General features: G+C 36.7%; 1 protein-coding gene across 3 annotated transcripts in view; it reads right to left on the bottom strand.

Moving 5' to 3' along the window:
* The window catches only part of LOC127421177 (membrane-spanning 4-domains subfamily A member 4A-like), a 105,460-nt gene that overhangs the window by 48,848 nt on the left and 38,634 nt on the right, over positions 1-17,978 (bottom strand). The gene's annotated exons all lie outside the window — the stretch shown is intronic.

Here is a 17,978-nt window from a genome sequence, read left to right as displayed (position 1 = left end):
TTCTCATTCTAAACAACTTTGCCTCAAGAATCATTGGTGTCTGTCAAACCGTTCGGTAAATATTTCAGATAATGTTAAAAACCTACTTTTGCGAACTAGTCCTAGGTTTGTCCTCCGATCGGAAGCAAACCAATGCAGAAATATACTCTGGAAACTTCAACTCATGGTGCCATGACTGTTTACGAGGACATTGGCGTATCCCAAAAAACATAGCCACCATCGGCCAATGAAATTTGAGCATCTATTAGACAAGGTTATCGGAGGCCGATCGGCAAAAAACTTGGTGGGCCTGTTTGACTCCTGGCCCTAAAGGTCTGTGAAAAATTTGAAAGAAATCGGACACCCTTTACCCTTTGGTAGCTATAACAGTGTCATTTAGAAAATGAGTGTGGTCAAGTGTACAAATAAGCCCATACTTCCTAAACAAAAACTCAGAACTTCACGAAATTAGCTGAGCACATGCCACATATGATTCTCAATAAGCTTGCAGACTTTTATGGAGATCGGACCATAGTTGGCGCTATGAGCTTTAAAAATCTTTAAAAAACACACATTTCCTTAGTAAATTGCCTGTGTTGGCTGTAAATGGCGCTGAAACCCTATTGAAATTGTTAAGATTTTTATTATTATAATTATTCCACCATAAAACTGATTGGGCAGAGCAAACCGTAAGGCCTAGAGACTTGAAACTTGGTCAGATGGTAGTAGTATTGCTCGATATTCAGAAACAAGGACTCGGCCAAATCGGTCAATAGGGGGCGCTACAGCGATCAAAAATGCGAAACTGCTCATAACTCCTAAATCATTTGTTGTAGACTCAAGTGCTTTATACCATGCTTGAACCCCGTTAATTGCTGCTCGCAGCTATATTTATCCTTGTTTTACTACGCCTCTGGTCATGGTGGTTTTTAGACAGATGGCGAGGCTTTTTATGTCGGGTGGAATCTGGATCTCTGATCCAGTTCGTTTGCTGGCTTCCATGGCTGCAGCACGCAGTGTTGTTTGCCTGCAAACATGTTCAAATCTGGCAATCTGGCGGTGTCGAAATACTATTGGTGAGTGGGCAGTGGGCGGGATCACACAGGCCAAAACATAAACAGAAATTACGGCCGGAATGGAAACTTCAATGTAGAATATACTGGCTGTAGCATTGTTATCGGAGATGCCAGTATTTCAACTTAGCATGTTTCCTAATTCTCTTATGACATATTTTGATCATTTTATGATTTAGTACAGTAAAAATATTACATATAGCACCTTTAATTTGTCATTGTGCTGCCCATTGCACATTCATTATGGATTTAATCCTTTTGCCAAATTTCTGGGTTAAATCAGAGTTAGAAGAGTTAAAGCACTGAAACCAAATGCATTTTTATTAAGGGAAAGAATAAGGAAAACAAAACCAAGAAACAAGATATAGCCTGACCTGAATAGGCTTGAATTGAAAGACGAATATAAAACTGACCAACATGAGCCAGCGTACAGACAAACAACTCTAGACATACAGTATGTTGTCTTTTCAATGCTGGTCCACAATACGTGTGCTGCTTAACCAGCAAGACTTCCTTGCATCATTTCATTTCACTTGCTGTATAACACGTGGTGTGTGTATGAATTATTGTGTTTATACTCCAAAACAGCATCACATTTACAAAACATTACAACAGCCAGGTAGGGCTCTAGTGTGTCAGTCATGCAGTTTATGTCTCTGTTTGTGTCCAGCAGTAATGCCTCGGTATGCTTTTTGGTTTGGTGGTGGTATCTGTTCATTCCTCCTGTGCCAGTCAAGAGTATCCATCGTCTTTCTTTCTTCATTGCTTTGAAGCTCTTTCTTTCATGCACCCTTCTGTTCATGCCTGTGCTCTTCTTTTATCCCTCATTTTGAGCACACAAAAATCTTCCTCACGAGCAAGATGATATTTAAAGCATACAAGTTTATATTTTGAGCGCACAAAAAGGTATTTTGCACACGCGTTTTGTAAAGCAATGTATCTTCTTGCAAAAATTAATTGTACACAAATGAAAATCAATTTTGTGCTTGAATAAAGTTTATTTGAATGTGAATTAGCATAGAATTCTGAAATGTATGTAACTCCATTGTTTTTTGCATGTGCAAGATCTCACTCGCTCTCTCCTCAAAGTTTTGTTTGCGCTCATAGCTTTTTAATCAGATTAATTACATGGTATGCCGACTAATTAATCGCATGCATGTTATATTTGTTGCGAAATAAAAATAATTCAATATATAATGATTCAATAATTCTAAATAAAATAAATATATTATAAAGAATAATAATATAAATGATTAAAATGCTTTGCATTATTTTGGCACACAAGTGAAGCATTAAAAAAGACAATACAAAAAGTGGCTTTAGAATGCAGTATATTGTTTATTTCAATTTTTTGGAACATAAGCCTGTCATTGGCCTACAATTCACAGCAATCCATTTTGCAATTGAATTCATCAGTCAGTCCAAGATTTATTACAAGGGCTTGTCTAAGGATGCATCAATGTACACCTGTGTCAGACGGATGCTTTTGGAGCGTTTCGGTTGCATTGTGTCATAAACATACCATTTTTAGGTCGCTGTGTCAAGTTAAACGAAGTTTGGAACTTCACGTCTTGAGATCCCTGCCTTCGGATTTGCACACCATCAAGTTGTGTTTGAACACAAGAAGGTGTTCTCTTATTGTGTTGTCTGCTCTTGTTAAGTGTGGTTTGTTCTTTGTCTGTATAAGCTGCGTGTTGCCTATACAGCGAGTTTCGCTTACTGCCCCCTGGAGAAAACAGGTTGTTCTCCATGCTTGAATTACATAGGTGGAAGGAATCTTCCTTATTACGGTCCGGGGACATGATTAATTGCATAAACTTTAATGCGTTATTTTTTATATAATTAATCGAACTGAATTAATGGGTTAAATCGACAGCCCTAATTATGACTATATGTACAGTGGATAAGCAACCAGACTGAGCCTTAGTACTGCGGTGAGTACTGCCGCGTTAAAACTTTAAATTGTCACACGTGAGACACGTTCGCCAAATCACCGCCAGGAGGCGCAAAGGGGCACATTTGTCACCATCGTTTAGTAGTGTGAAGAAAGTGAGTTATTATTCATTGTTAATATTATTATTTGTATTGTATTTTTTACATTTTGATGTGTAAAAGGTGATCTAACAATGCAAAATGAATGGCAGCATTAAAGTTGTAGCTTAGTTAGCTCATTAATTGATATACAGAAAAAAATAATGCTCGAATGTCAGCCTTTTTCAATAAATTAAAACTGTTGCTTCATAGATATTAGCTATTTAATTATATTTCTGAAAATTTAAACGAAAATACATTGTGAACATTCATAATTTCATTTGTTAGCCCTAATTAAAAAAACAACAACAATGCATTTAATTAATGATATTAATTTCCGTGTTATAATTGACCCGGCTAGTCAGCAGTGATAGACTAAAAGTGTTAGACCCGCTCTCGTGTGTGGTGTGTGTGTGTGTGTGTGTGTGTGTGTGTGTGTGTGTGTGCTGTTCTTTTTAAATAATGTTCTTTAAAGTTACAGCAGTTAGTGTGAATTTCTTTTTAAGTCATAAGAGGACTGATAGGTTAGAAGCTGTTCGCTTACTTCGATTAATGCAGTTTTTTTTTCCTGCTAATCGTGGGTTCGAGACCAGCTTTACTTATCTTATTGTCTGTTTGGATACACGTAGAAAGTAAACTACATCCAGCAGATTCACAAAAAGCCATGTTGCTTTGTTGGTCATTTGTTCATATTATACTCAGTATATTGTTTACATAGTATTTAAATTATGTTTGTCGCCACGATTATGTTTTAAAGATAAAAGCATTGGTGATACAGTCGCATAGGGCGGCATTGTTCATGATTAGATGATAAAGTGTATCATTCAACTTAATTACATTACACAGTAGCCTACAATAGGGTAAGTGTAATTCACAAGATTGTGGAACATTGTTGCTATTGTCACATTGTATTGCGCATGCTGTAAATAACGAACATGACGTCTGAACAAGATTTATTCTCCTTGCTCCACTTTATTTCCAAATGTTCTACAGTTGCTGGTGTGTTTGTTGTTTTATTTTCATCACGCCTGCGCCGTGCTGTGATAGTAGGGTTTCCCTCTACGTCATTCTCCGGTGTTACGGTTTAACTGGAGCTGAGTTCTGAATAAACTTACTACATAATGTTGGCATGCTTGTACAGATGAAAATAAGTGGTATAATTAGTCAAATGGCAGAATTACGAATATATATATATATATATATATATATATATATATATATATATATATATATATATATATATATTTATTTATTTATTTTCGTAATTATATATATATATATATATATATATATATATATATATATATATATACATATATATTTATTTATTTATTTATTTATACGTGTATATATATATATATATATATATATATATATATATATATTCATTTATTTATTTTCATATATATATATATATATATATATATATATATATATTTTTTTTTTTTTTTTTTTTTTTTACAGAGGCAGGAGGTTCTATCTGGTTCTTAAACAACATGATCAGCGCAACTTAATTCAGTGTTATCTGTGTGAGATATTAGGCGGCGATAACATTTATGAGCATGTTTATGTTCAAATGAGGTTTCTTTATTCGGTGTGAAATGGTGCACATTATCAAGCAATGTTAACGCCATGTTAACTTGTGCTTCACGTTCACAATATGATGGTCTTGTCAGATTATGACATTGTATGAAATCTGAACGTCGTTTTCTTGTCGAAATGCTGCTCCCAAATATTATGCGACATTATAAAATCAATCAGTAATTGAATGAACAAAATTAATTAAGCAGAATGAATAAAGCCCTACTGTGTTTGTTTGTTATTAGTGTAAATATATTTTTCCAATGTATGTTGCTAATGTAATCGATCATGTTCTTGCCTGGCAACATGTGAGTCCCACTGCATCTTTTTCAGCTCGAGTTAAGGTGTGAATCGCTGAAGCTTTGGGTAATTAAAACTCATGTATGTTAAAAAACTTTTAAAAATCTCTATAAAACGTGTTAAAAGGGTTCTAAGGTTCTAAATAATGCACTAAACCGATTGGAACACAGATCTGTCCTGACGTCCTCTCCAGATAAAATAACCTTAATATCACCATGGTATTTTGTAGTAAAATAATTGTAACCACAAAAAAAAAAAAAAAAAAAAAAAAAAAAAAAACATGGTTACTATATTAACACCATATACTGTAGTAACACCATTGTTAATATCATCAAATTTATGTTTTCTGCCAAAAAATCATGGTTACTACAATATCACTATAGTAAAACTACATTTATATATATATTTTTTTATTTATTATAAATAGTAATAAAGAAAATATTAAGAGTGGAGTCAAGAAACAGAATGGACAAAATAATATGCCAAATGCAAAACCAAACCCAAACACACCGATGTTAAACTCCACACCATAGGAGCGACACTCTTAATGCACTTTGTTGTATGTTTCTATGTTGCTAATCGACTATTGGGCTTACATCTGAAAGCAAATAATCACTTCGAAAAATAATAAATATTATCAAGCTTTGGGGCAACATTGGTTAATAGCAAATATTAACTGCTAATAAAATACTAGGACAGATAATAATAAACAAAGCTTGTAACCTACAGGTTTGAACTGCATAGCGTTTCTGGTTATTACATGTGTAGCGTAAAACTCAAACGCATGTACTGAGACAAATATTATACAAATAATGTGGTCAACTTCCACTCTAATTCATGTAATGGAAATTCTTTTTCAAATATTTTACAATATTTTATTTGATAAGTATTCTGCTCACATTTTCTTTCGTTTTTATTGCCAGGAGAATATAACATAATATGACACAATGGTATGCATATAAAATAATTAATTCACATTTGATAATCCTGTTTAAAAATAGAAAATATGATAGCCTATCAGCACATTAAAAGAAAGCACAGGTTTAGAGTCTTAAAAGTTTTTGGAAGTCACAATTATTTGAATATGCTTTCATAATGATGCTCGCTCATCTGTGCATATGTATAAGAATACTCACAAATGATAATTCTCTCTAATGACATTTGAATGAATAAATGCAAACAAATAACTCTCCAGTGCGTAGACGTCCTTGTTGAATACTGCAGTAACGTCTTTATCATACCTCTCCATTGCAACATTTAGCCAGCAAGTTTGTTGTTCTTCTTCTTTCTCCTGTTTTTTTATGGTGGTTGGCAAAACAAGCATAACTTGCCCTAACTTGCATTCAGCTCTGGCCTGTTGAAATTCTATGGTTCTAGCGCCCCTTAGCGGTTTAGAGCTGCTAATGACCCATTCACGTGGTGATCGTTGCGGTAGAAAGCCTATTCTGAATGGATACCCACTGTAAGTAGCTTTTTTGTTGACTTAACTGTTTTTATTGAACCTTTATGAAATATGTTGTTTTAGTCACTCTATACACTGTAAATATAATCTTTTTCATGCACAGAATTGTGGCACAAATATAACGCCATAGAGTTCGAGTTTTTGTGTGTGTGTGCGAGCGCGCCCGCGCCTGAGTGTGTGTATACTTAGCTATCCTTTAGTTAGATGTTAACTAAATCTGACAAAACCTCCATTTGTGGATATTTGGGGGTGTTTATCTACTATTTGGAAAAACCTTCATTTTCTTAATTTCTTAACCTGAAATCACCTACATTGATTGTAGACAGCAGGCCACTTTTCTTTCTGGAAACAAAGTCGTGTTTACAAGTAAAAGCACTTTTGCACTTTTAAAATACACTGGCTACCACACCTGGAGTTCACTAGCTCACTAGTTAAAATCCCAGGGTGTGCTGAGTGACTCCAGCCAGGTCTCCTAAGCAAACAAATTGGCCCGGTTGCTAGGGAGGGTAGAGTCACATGCAGTAAACTCCTCAAGGTTCATTCTTGGTGGGGTGTGTGGTGAGTTGAGCATGGTTGCCGCGGTGTATGGTGTGAAGCCTCCACACACGCTATGTCTCTGTGGCAATGTGCCAAACAAGCCAAGTGATAAGATGCATGTGTTGTGGCAACTGGGTTTCATCCTTCACCACCCAGACTGAGGCAAATCACTACACAACCACAAGGACTTAAAAGCACATTGGGAATTCCAAATTGGGAGAAAAAGGGGAAAAATCCCCCCCCCAAAAAGCACTTTTGAGGACAAACTAATTCCATGATTTGCAAAGCAAAATTACATTTTTTTTCATTTTGTTTAGTTTTAATTAGTAGCAAGTAAAGTAGATATCCATGAGCATAACTATATATTCCACTTTGTTCTCTGAATCATGTTTGAAATAATCAGTACTTATTTCTTTTGCACAGAAACTCTGACTACAAAGTCTTTACATATTATTTGCTTATTTGTGTGTGTGTGTCATGTGTTTTCTGAAAAACTGATTAGTAAACACTAAATAATATTATAATAAAAATCTAAAAATGCAGGGTTAGGTTGAGGGGTTAGGGGATGGAAAATATTTTTTGCTCAAAAACAACAGAAGTCAGTGGCAAGTCCCCACCATGACTGAAAGACAAACGTGTGTGTCTGTGTGTTTTTGTAAATATGGGAGAGAGATAAATGCAAAGGGTTTTAATGTCATGGATTAGTCTACAGGTGCATCTCAATAAATCAGAATGGCGTGGAAAAGTTCATTTATTTCAGTAATTCAACTCAAATTGTGAAACTCGTGTATTAAATAAATTCAATGCACACAGACTGAAGTAATTTAAGTCTTTGGTTCTTTTAATTGTGATGATTTTGGCTCACATTTAACAAAAACCCACCAATTCACTATCTCAAAAAATTAGAATACATCATAAGGCCAATAAAAAAAAAACATTTTTAGTGAATTGTTGGGCTTCTGGAAAGTATGTTCATTTACTGTATATGTACTCAATACTTGGTAGGGGCTCCTTTTGCTTTAATTACTGCCTCAATTTGGCGTGGCATGGAGGTGATCAGTTTGTGGCACTGCTGAGGTGGTATGGAAGCCCAGGTTTCTTTGACGGTGGCCTTCAGCTCATCTGCATTTTTTGGTCTCTTGTTTCTCATTTTCCTCTTGACAATACCCCATAGATTCTCTATGGGGTTCAGGTCTGGTGAGTTTGCTGGCCAGTCAAGCACACCAACACCATGGTCATTTAACCAACTTTTGGTGCTTTTGGCAGAGTGGGCATGTGCCAAATCCTGCTGGAAAATGAAATCAGCATCTTTAAAAAGCTGGTCAGCAGAAGGAAGCATGAAGTGCTCCAAAATTTCTTGGTAAACGGGTGCAGTGACTTTGGTTTTCAAAAAACACAATGGACCAACACCAGCAAATGACATTGCACCCCAAATCATCACAGACTGTGGAAACTTAACACTGGACTTCAAGCAACTTGGGCTATGAGCTTCTCCACCCTTCCTCCAGACTCTAGGACTTTGGTTTCCAAATGAAATACAAAACTTGCTCTCATCTGAAAAGAGGACTTTGGACCACTGGGCAACAGTCCAGTTCTTCTTCTCCTTAGCCCAGGTAAGACGCCTCTGACGTTGTCTGTGGTTCAGGAGTGGCTTAACAAGAGGAATACGACAACTGTAGCCAAATTCCTTGACACGTCTGTGTGTGGTGGCTCTTGATGCCTTGACCCCAGCCTCAGTCCATTCCTTGTGAAGTTCACCCAAATTCTTGAATCGATTTTGCTTGACAATAATAAGGCTGCGGTTCTCTCGGTTGGTTGTGCGTCTTTTTCTTCCACACTTTTTCCTTCCACTCAACTTTCTGTTAACATGCTTGGATACAGCACTCTGTGAACAGCCAGCTTCTTTGGCAATGAATGTTTGTGGCTTACCCTCCTTGTGAAGGGTGTCAATGATTGTCTTCTGGACAACTGTCAGATCAGCAGTCTTCCCCATGATTGTGTAGCCTAGTGAACCAAACTGAGAGACCATTTTGAAGGCTCAGGAAACCTTTGCAGGTGTTTTGAGTTGATTAGCTGATTGGCATGTCACCATATTCTAATTTGTTGAGATAGTGAATTGGTGGGTTTTTGTTAAATGTGAGCCAAAATCATCACAATTAAAAGAACCAAAGACTTAAACTACTTCAGTCTGTGTGCAATGAATTTATTTAATACACGAGTTTCACAATTTGAGTTGAATTACTGAAATAAATGAACTTTTCCACGACATTCTAATTTATTGAGATGCACCTGTATCTGTTGTTGTATTGATCTTCCATAATCCTCAAACACTCCTTGATTACTGCTACTGAGACTAATCAGGATTGTGAGAGGGTATGTGTGTGCATGCTTGTAATACACTGGGCAGGATTATACACTGATAATTGCAAGGGTATTATGCTATAAATGTGGGTTATGAGGACATTTCTAGTGTACCCATAATTCAAATCACTTAAAAAACATACTAAACTATGTTTTTTTGAAAATGTAAAAATGCAGAAAGTTTTTTGTGAGGTTAGGGTTAGGGTTAGGGGACAGAATCTATAGTTTGTACAGTATAAAAATCATTATGTCTATGGAGAGTCCTCATAAGGATAGCCGCACCAACGTGTGTGTGTGTGTGTGTGTGTGTGTGTGTGTGTGGTAAATTAGGGTAGGCCTTGTGCCATACCACTCCACTGGCATATACTCTCATAGTCAAAGCTATGAAGTGGTGGATTCAAGAAATGAGGTTTGGTGTGTGTGTAGATGCACTCTTGTTAGCAATTATCGTCAGGGTTTTAAAGATAATAAATCAGGTTTAAAGGTCTTGGTACACACACTGATCTTGTGGATATGTGATTGGATGACATTCCAACCATTTAATAAGTCTAATAATAATATAACCTTAAGGGACATGTGAAATGTCATTGCCTTAATAAAGATTATGCTTTATTGACTCATCATCTTAATGCAGAAAACTCATTATTTAATGTTGCACTTGTTAAGCCATTTGTGGAGGCACAGGAGCCGTGGATGTGGGATGCTAGTGATAAATTGTGTTCATCAAATGAAAAATTAAAAGCTCTCCGAGGGAGAATATTAGACTTGCTTCTGATCATGTGTTTGTGTGTGATTGTGTATGTGTGTGTGCGTAAACAGTGGATAATCACAATATTTTAGACAGAAGAGGCATACTACTGAATTTACTGAACTACTGATATTACTGAAATTGTAATGAAAATGAGCATAACATATGACACCCACATGAAGAGATGACAATATGAGGTCCCCTGAGATGAGAGAAAGGAGATGGGAGGCAGAAGGCTCTCTGGAGAGATGTGGAGGAGGAGATATGACAGCGTTTGTTCTGGGTCAGACAGGACTGCTGATGTAATCATACAGTATGCTAATTGGAGGGAAGAGACAAAGTGGGGAAAAAAACTGCTCAATCTTAAACTTACAACAGCCAAATGACCATGATCAAATGCCAGTAGGACTGTATGCGATGTTGCACAGAATGTGTTGGATTGTGTGTGGATTTATTTTTGGTGCTTGCTAAGACAAGCTTCACTATTACTATTGCTCATATAATCAAGCTTAAGGATTAAACTTTAGTGCATAACTCGTCATACTTTTTGGCTACGAACATGGGTGATGCTTCAAAATGCACAGCTTTTGGAGAAGAGGTTACTTTTATAACTTATGAGTTTCGCTGACGAACAATAAATAAATACAGATTTTTAACGATAACTTATAAACTTTTAAAGACAGACCTACTGTGGTACCTGAGGCTGTTATTTGATGGTATATGCTTCTGTTTCAGCTATAGAGCTATTCAGCCGTGATGTCAATTTGTAGGTGTCTAATTCGCCATGGGTTCCTTTGGAATTTTCTTACGGGATTTTATAATGGGGTTTTTCAGTTTATGTGTAAAATAATGTCTGTGGTGAACATTATTTGACGATACGTGGACATTTTGTTCTGCAACATAAATTACACACTTTCATACCTCAAACGTGAATTTTGAAGCTGCCGTGTTTTTCTTTGTTTTTTTTTTTTAGTATGTAATTCAATACAGCTTCAATATTCACGTTTGAGGTATGAAAGTCCATCCATCCATCCAAACTCTATAGCTGCTTATCCTATGTAGGGTTGTGGGTAATGCTGGAGCCTATCCCTGCTGTCTCAGGCCAAAGGCACGGAAACATCCTGGACAGGTGGCCAGTCCACCACAGGGCTAGGTTTGAAAGTGTGTCATTTATGTTGTATAACAAAACGTCCATGAATCGTAAAGTAATGTTTACCACAGACCTTATTTTACTCATAAATTGATAACCTCCCATTATACAAACAGATATGAAAATCCCAAGGGAACCCATGGCAAATTCTCTTCAGGGTTTTTGGACTACAACCTGAACAGCTCAATCAGTCCAAGTTATCTCAACTTAATAAAATAATAAATAAAAAAATACGTATTTAATAGCAGAATTCCTGGTGACGAACTACACTACCCATGAATCCTAAAGGGAAACAATCCACCAACCAGAGAATCGCGGCCAACAAACCGCGCCATAAGAGCTCTGCAGCGACTGTACACTCCCATAACACACTGTGAATGACACAAGTTGAGTCTGTCTCCCTACACTCTCAAACTACATATTTATTTGTATATATCTGAATATTTTGCAATAAAATTAAAACATATTGTTTAGTTATAATCAGTAACTTTAAATGAATAGTTCTGTATATTAATTTCATTACTTCATTCGCAGTGCTTCATAGTACACAGTCTTGTACCTTTGTCTTTTTGTCTTTCTTGCTTCCTTGCTTTAAATCTTGCTTCAAGTTTGTTATGTTGTGATTCACCTCGTTTGGTTCATGACTTAGAACTCTGTTCAATTATTTTATGAATCCCTGGCAAAAATGAATGGGAAAAATTGGACGGGCACTATATCCTCATTCATGCAACACGAGGAAGAATTTCTGTATAAAACGTTTGAAAAAAACACTCTTATGTAAATTGCCCTATTCAATTCAGTGCTGCAATTTTATGTAGGAATGGTTTTACCAACTAATTACACAGAAATTCCTTCTGCTTGTGTTTCATGAATTACGTACAGAGACATCGAGGTGGACTCTTTTGGTTTTGGCCTGTAAGCAGGTACCAAGAAAACCATAGCAACTACATAGAAAATGCTAAAATACACTCATAATACCATAACAACTGCATTTCAACACCCTGGCAACCACCCACAACACCCTAGCATTGTGATGATGACTTTTGCACCACTCATACATTCTGACAATGTAAAAATCTAATTTAAAAGGATAATTCACTTAAACATGACAATTTTGTAATTTGTGACTCATCTTCATATTGTTCCAAACCCAAATGATGGATCACAAGATGAGATGTTTGGCAGAATGTCAGGGACTGACATCCTCAGACACCATTCACTTTAACTGAATTGAAAAAAGATGCTGTTAAAGTGAATGGTGACTAACATTCTGCTATAAATGACTCCTTTTCTGTTCACGAAGGAAACAAAGTCACACAGCTTTGGAATAAAATGAGGTTATTTTCTGGTGAACTATCACATTAATTACTACAGTTCTTTATGTGTTTACTTGAGTTGCATTTGCATGTGCTGAATGTGTATGAGTGAGAGAGAGTTATATTGTGCTTTCTCTGTCCCATGCTGAGTGACTGCACTGCAGTTATTTTTAGTAGAGCCATCAATACAAGAACCTGCAGCTCGATCTCCCATTTTCTCTCTCTCTCTCTCTCTCTCTCTCTCTGTGGGAACTGTGGGACAGAGGTAAGTGCACACACAAACAGAATGGAAAATGTGTCTAAAATAATTGTGTATGAAGTGCTCCTTTTGATGATTCAGCACTCTGCACTACACAGGCCACTCTAATCCTATTCACCCTGCTTTGATTTTCCTACACTTATAGTTATCACACTTTCATATTATGTTCTGTTCAGTGTTTTATATAATATCCATTACCAAGACAAACACTTAAACTGAAAAACTAATAATTGTTTTGTCTGCAGGTTTAAACAAATTATCCCTAAGTTGGACCCTCCACCCCAGCCGCTCAACCGCAAGCGCTCAAACAGGACTCTTTCTCCTGGCATAGAGGCGGAGACAAAATTGGCAGCCATGCCCACAAATGGGAGTGTACTCCCAAGGATGAACATCTCCCCCTACCCTGACATCACTCTTTGCTCCGTTTCACCTGGGGATTTTTACTCTTTCACCAATAGCATCAGTGTGTCTTGTTCAGCCAGTGAGGATTCTGGCATATGCTCGGATGAGAAATCCCTAGTCTCCCCCCAATCCAGAGATGACCCATCTGATGACCAGAGCTCTGCTTTCATCTCTACATCCAGCACCTGCAGCAGCTTGCCTGAGGATCATCCATCTGTGGATGGTGGGACTTTACCACATTCTACAACACCAACTGGCTATGAGCAAACAATTCAGTTTTCTTTGCCTCTGAATGAAACCTGCCTACATATTAGCTTGAGTGAAGATGAATGTCTGGAGGACAGCACCTGTAATGTCTCAACCCCATGTAGGAGTTAGAGTTGGACCAATCAACCAGTGGTTTCACTGGAACATCATGAGATTTCACAATAGCTATAGAACTCCAAGCCACAGCTTGTAAAGGAGAAAAGGAATAATTGACAACTGAAGCTTCTTCATGGCCTGATGAGATACTAACCACACCCTTTTACTGTTATTTTGCATACTGAATTAGGCAAATCTTCTGTCAGCAGCCATATCACCCTGCAGCTCTCTCCTGGTTGCCCACTAAAGCTAAGAAGGTTTGAGCCTGGCCAGTACCTGGATGGGAAACCTCCTGGGGAAAACTAAGGTTGCTGGAAGTGGTATTAAGGGGGCCAGCAGGGAGTGCTCACCCTGTTGTCTGTGTGGGTCCTAACGCCCCAGTATAGTGATGGGGACACTATACTTTAAAAAAAGTACTGTCTTCTGGATGAGATGTTAAATTGAGTTCCTGACTCTCTGTGGTCATTAAAAATCCCAAGGCACTTCTCATAAAGAGTAGGGGCATAACCCTATTGTCCTGGCCAAATTCCCCCCATTGGCCCTTCTCTATTATGGCCTCCTAATAATCCCCATCCCTGAATTGGCTACATCACTCTACTCTCCTCACCACCAATAGCCAGTGTGTGGTGGGCGTTCTGTCGCACTATGGCTGCCGTCTCATCATCCAGGTGGATGCTGCACACTGGTGGTGGTTGAGGAGATTCCCCCTATACTATATAAAGCGCTTTGAGTGCATAGAAAAGTGCTACATAAAATGTTTTTTGGACTGACCTTTTTGTGGCATAATAAGATTATTTGCAATGGCCTTAAAATATTTTTTATCTATGAAAAAAATTGCTGAAAGAAGATTTAGTATGATACGGAGTAGACTACTTTTGACAGATGGATAGCATGTATTATAGACTGAAAATTATTAGTTATTTTAGCCTTTAAACAAGCAGTGAATGGAGTGCTTTTACACATACTAAGCTGCATAGGAACTGCTTTTGTTTGTACCGCTGATAATTGTGTGTTCGTCTTTAAAGGTGATGTGTGTAACCTTTTCTATGTCAAAATATTTTATACTACCCTAGCTTAATGTGGAGAGACAGCTATATGTAAGCCATTCGAAGGTTGTTTAAATGGCACTATCAAACCAAACAGCCTGACTTTGCAAAATAAAATCAGCCAATGGCATAATTATGGGGTGGGATCTCAGTTTTTTTCTTAACATTTGGCAGACTGGGGTAGTCTGTTTGAGTCGGGAAACCTGTTTGAAAATATATATATATATATATATATATATATATATATATATATTTTTTTTTTTTTTTTTGCCGCTTGGTGACGATCGTGGCACATAAATTACACATCTCACCTTTAAGTTGTTGGGCACACAGTGTGTTTTTATTTTTATGTCAGTTTAGGTCCAATGTTTCTACTGATGTTTGCTGCAATGCAATTTGATTTGATTTTTATGTTGTTATGTAGCAAAGAAAACCCAGAGCAATAGGAAAGGTGAGAATCAGGTATGTTAGCATATAGAGACATGACTGCTGAAAGCTCCGGAAGGATAGTTGAGGAACATGTAGAATGTAGACATAAAAATACAATCAAATATATGTGTAAACGTGCAAATTGAGGTGAAATATTTTTTCAAGAATTCACAAACTGTACACTGGGAGGAATTTTGATTGATTCTGTAAAATGTGAGCTTGCATAACTAAGCAAGACAGTATGTGTGGATAGATGACAGAAAATCAGAAAAATGTGACATGATTACAGCTAGATATCTTGAAAGACAGAACCTTACTCTCTGATTTCATGGCTTCACCAATCAAGGTAAAATTAGGCAAGATCATTATCACTTTTTTCACGGTAAAAATGCTGCAAAGAAAACAAATGCAGAGAGTGAATGTCATGCATTTTCAGTAATTGTAACATCCTATAAACATGTATTTTCCTACTGTACACAGATGTCACTGCCATTCTCAGTGAACTACTGTCATATTGTGTTCTATAATGATCCTTTCATCAAATAAACCACCAGATAATCTGCCTATAAGAACTTTTGAACAAGACGCCTTCATAGTAAAGCAAGTGGAAGTGTTTCCAAGCCTTCCCACTTGTTGGAATCAAAGGATCAGTTTAACACTGTGAATGCTTTTCTTGTAAGATAATTGAAAAATATCTCGTAAGTATTTCATTTAATTCAAACAAACATGTAATATGTCTAATACAGATAAAGGTCCACTCTCTTTTAAACAGATTTTTAAACAGACTGAAACACTATTTAAAAGGTACTCATGTGAAAGACTTTTTGACCTACAACTGTGAAATAAGTTTGCACTTTGCCACAAACTGTTTTTCACTTTTTCGCAATAATACATGCACCACAGACAGCAATGGATTTGTGGATCAGAAATAAGAGGGATAAACAAATGCTTAGGGGTGAACAAGAATGCAAAGAGGCAGATTAAAGGAGCGTTGGACAGAAGGATGAAAAAGGAGGGATTCATGTCATTATGAAAGTAATGACTGTGAGCAGGTGCTTTTTGCTGATATGGGTTAACTTATACTTGAAAAGAGAAGGGAAGGGAGAGAGAGGAAAGACAGAAGTAGATGAAGGAGATGGAAGACAGAAAGGAAATAGTTTTTTGTTTTTTTAATGTATTGCAACTACAGCAGCAACTATGGCAATAAAAGAGATAATTAAAGCTTTGCTATTGTTTCTTGATACCTTTCATTAATCTTTTCTTATTGAAAATTCCACAAAACAAAAATCTATATTTTAAGAGGCACCATCACTAAATAACCCCACTTACCTGTATATTCACCAGTTTTAATTATGGAAAGCAAAATAATATGTTGATATTTTTAAATTGCCAAATAATGTTACTTAGTAACTGCAATTGGATCATCATCTATCAATACGAGCGCTGAGAATATACTAGCCAAATCGTTACCAATTGTGTTTGTTTTATTATCATTTTGCTCAATTCATCTTATCAGTACTCATATTTCTTCAACAGTGTGGTGTTCTGATAAATTAATCTCACATTCTTGTTTGAAAAAAAGCTTTGACCTTGATCTCTAGCAGTTTGGTCCTCAAGTTCTGACAAGTTGCTAATTTATGAACTCAACAGGGGAGAATTAAAAAAAGAATTCAAAATGCGATGTGCGAAGATTTTTAGACAGTCCAAGATTCATCGAAGCACAACTATTTTAATACAAACGAAACATCCTTTTGAATCTTCTAAATCCAACTTCCACCATATTACTGCTTAACAAAATGGGGATCTTAGGCTGTACCTACTGAAATGTTCTGAAATGGACATGGGAAAATATGATCTCTTCATAAAAACTAGCTCCTTGTAGGCTGTGGGACTCCCCCTCCACTTACAGCAGAGAGCAGGGAATCCCTTTTCTGCACAAATTATTGTTTGAAATTTGAGTTAAGCAAAAATCATATTAATTTAACCTAAACCAAAGACAAAGTTGAGAAGCTAAAGTTTCTGCTGAATGTTTCATTGTCTGTTCGACATTAAAATGTATTAAGTAAAATTAAAATGTACAAGAATATGACTCTGTACATTAATGATTACTATTTTAATGGCTTTGCAATGTAGGCATCATAAAATATAGTCTGTAAATACACTCACTTAAAACTTTATTAGGAACACTATGGTCTTAATAAAGTGCCCGATGTAGTCTTCTGCTGTTGTAGACCATCCGCCTCAAGGTTCGACATGTTGTGCGTTCTGAGATGCTATTCTGCTCTCTACAACTGCACGGAGTGGTTATCCGAGTTGCCATAGCCTTTCTGTCAGCTTAAACCAGTCTGGCCATTCTCCGTTGACCTCTCTCATCAACAAGGCATTTCCGTCTGCAGGACTGCTGCTCACTGGATGTTTTTTTTTTTTTTTTTTTTTTTTTTGGCACCATTCTGAGTAAACTCTAAAGACTGTTGTGTGTGAAAATCCCAGGAGATCAGCAGTTACAGAAATACTCTAACCAGCCCATCTGGCACAAACAATCATGCCACGGAAATCACTGAGACCTAATTTTTCCCCATTCTGATGGTTGATATGAACATTAACTGAAGCTCCTGACCCGTATCTGCATGATTTCATGCATTGTGCTGCTGCCACACGATTGGCTGATTAGATAATTGCATGAATATGTATATGTACAGGTGTTCCTTATAAAGTTCTCAGTGAGTGTATTAGCCTGTTTATTAACACATGAGCTCTGCCAAGTGTAACCATAAATTGGAGTTAGAGGTGCAGTAAGTCATTTATGTTTTATAAAATAACACGCAGAAAAGGTCCATATTATCTGTCAGATATCACTAAAATAGATGTCATTAAAGGAATAGTTCACACACAAATGAATATTCTCTTATGATATACTCACCCTTATATTTAACTGAAGCTC

The sequence above is a fragment of the Myxocyprinus asiaticus genome, chromosome 3 (assembly GCF_019703515.2).
Source record: "Myxocyprinus asiaticus isolate MX2 ecotype Aquarium Trade chromosome 3, UBuf_Myxa_2, whole genome shotgun sequence".
Classification (NCBI taxonomy): Eukaryota; Metazoa; Chordata; class Actinopteri; order Cypriniformes; family Catostomidae; genus Myxocyprinus; species Myxocyprinus asiaticus.
The sequence above is the reverse complement of the archived record's forward strand: the minus strand, read 5'-3'. Positions and strand labels throughout refer to the sequence as shown.